The sequence below is a fragment of the Oryx dammah genome, unplaced genomic scaffold, assembly GCF_014754425.2.
Source record: "Oryx dammah isolate SB20612 unplaced genomic scaffold, SCBI_Odam_1.1 HiC_scaffold_4, whole genome shotgun sequence".
Lineage (NCBI taxonomy): Eukaryota > Metazoa > Chordata > Mammalia > Artiodactyla > Bovidae > Oryx > Oryx dammah.
In genome coordinates this window covers 44,740,654-44,743,363 of record NW_024070188.1, presented here as the reverse complement: position 1 = coordinate 44,743,363, position 2,710 = coordinate 44,740,654, and positions in this window count along the sequence as shown.

The window sequence follows — 2,710 nt, the reverse complement described above, 5'->3', positions numbered from 1 at the left end:
CTTGCATCTTCTCAATCCTTGTCTTCAGGCTATTTATCTGTGATTCCATTTTGTTTTCAATATTTTGGATCATTTTTACTGTCATTATTCAGAATTCTTTATCAGATAGATTCCCATCTCTTCCTCTTTTGTTTGGTTTGGTGGGCATTTATCCTGTTCCTTTACCTGCTGAGTATTCCTCTGTCTCTTCATCTTGTTTATATTGCTGAGTTGGGGGTGGCCTTTCTGTATTCTGGCAGTTTGTGGAGTTCTGTTTATTGTGGAATTTCCTTTTACCGGTGGCTTGTCAAGGTTTCCTAGTTAGGGAAGCTTGTGTTGGTGTTCTGCTGGGTGGAGCTGGATTTCTTCTCTCTGGAGTACAATGAAGTATCCAGTAATGAGTTATGAGAGGTCAGTGGTTTTGGAGTGACTTTGAGCAGCCTGTATATCGAAGCTCAAGGCTGTGTTCCTGTGTCGCTGGATAATTTGCGTGGTATGTCTTGCTCTGGAACTTGTTGGCCCTTGGATGGTGCTTCGTTTCAGTGTAGGTATGGAGGCGTTTGATGAGTTCCTGTTGATTAATGTTCCCTGCAGTTAGGAGTTCTCTGGTGTTCTCAGGATTTGGACTTAAGCCTCCTGCCTCTGGTTTTCAGTCTTATATTTACAGTAGTCTCAAGACGTCTCCATCTCCTTTCGAAGACAATGGGCTGCTTTTCTCGGTGCCTGCTGTCCTCTGCCGGCATTCAGAAGTTGTTTTGTGGAATTTACTCAGCGTTTAAATGTTCTTTTGATGACTTTGTGGGGGAAAAAGTGGTCTCCCTGTTCTATTCCTCCACCATCTTAAGAGCGCCCCCTGTTTTCTTCTTACATTTGTAAGTAACATGATTTTCCATTTACAGTATTTTGGCAGAAATTTTTTAAGCTACTTGTACATTTATATAATGAGGAAATCCACTTACAACACACAAACTGCAATATGTGGCAGTATACTAAATATGAATCAACTGTTTAGGCTGAAGTCGCCAAAACCTCTATGTTAGAGAACTCTCATTCTTTATGACATCGGAGTTTAGTTGGATTATCAGTTGATTAATATGATCAATATTTGTAAAAATTAACATCATTTAATTTTTACAATAAAAAATAGATAAGTAAAAGTCATTTAATATTATCTTCTCCAGTCCAATGGCTCAAGTCATCATGTAAAATCCTTGGGATGAGGATGCCTCACTTTACAGACCATCATTTTTTTATATTAATGACTTATGAATGACTAAAGATATATGAAGCATGATTATTAAATTTGCAGATGACACAAAATAGGAGGAACGATTAACTTGCTAGATGAGATCTTAATTAAATCCAAGCACAATCTCTCTCAAGAATGGGAATAGAAATGGGAGGGTATGGTTCAAATTTTCCAGTGACTGGTGATTCAGTCTTCATGGTGTGACATATGGCTAAAGAGAAGATAAATCTCAGAAAGGAATTCATCCGGGATGTTGGATGACAGGTAAAATAGGTAAATACCTAGAATGATAGACATTTTTATTGATACTGAGATAGTGAGTATTTAGGAGGTGGAGACTATCATAATGTGCATTTAAGGAGATCTCATTTATTTCACTCTACAAGTGGGAGCCATTCACATAGGTTTTGTATATCTAAGCAGATTTGCTTATAATTATTGTGAGCCTTATGATGCAATAAAATTGCTTTGAGACATATCAGGTTTTACCTGCATACATAAGCCTCCTTCCTCTAGGTATCAGTTCAGTTCAGTTCAGTCACTCAGTCATGTCCGACTCTTTGCGACCCCATGAATCGCAGCACGCCAGGCCTCCCTGTCCATCACCAACTCCCGGAGTTCACCCAAACCCACATCCATCAAGTCGGTGATGTCATTCAGCCATCTCATCCTTTGTCGTCCCCTTCTCCTCCTGCCCCCAATCCCTCCCAGCATCAGAATCTTTTCCAATGAGTCAACTCTTCACATGAGGTGGCCAAAGTACTGGAGTTTCAGCTTCAGCATCATTCCTTCCAAAGAACACCCAGGGCTGATCTCCTCTAGAATGGACTGGTTGGATCTCCTTTCAGTCAATACTGCTAAATATAACTTTTCTTTATTTTATCTAAAGACTTACATAGTAATTAAAAGAGCTGAATTGTTTATGCTGAACATGTGTGAGAAAATACAAAATTGTCTTAAAATATATGAAAGACCATAGAGCAGAAAAGAGATCATGCATAGTTTGGAAACTTCTAGAGGGTAGAACTATTAATAAAATCAACAAGTGGAAATTTTTCTTTAAGTAAACATAATTTTAAAAAGATTTTATAATGTTTATCTAGATGGCCACTAAAATAGTGCTTTTTCCTGTAGGATGAGATTATGCAGAAAGAATGATCACTCAATTATAGCATTTATATAAATTTTACTCCACAGTGTATGGAATGAATTTATTAATCTTTAAGGAATTTTTCTTCCATAAGATTCTGTGATTCTACAAACTAATTTGTATTTATGAACAATTTTATTTAATCTTTATTTGGTCTTCTGGAAGTTTTCATTGACTATAGGTTCAAAATATACACACATATAATTTCCAAGTTATATTACTATATTTATTCATTAAATTCTTTATTTAATGCCATGTAAAAAAAATAAAGCAAAAATTTTATTTTATTTTATTTTATTTTGCTGGTTCAAATATTTCACTCTCCTTGCCAA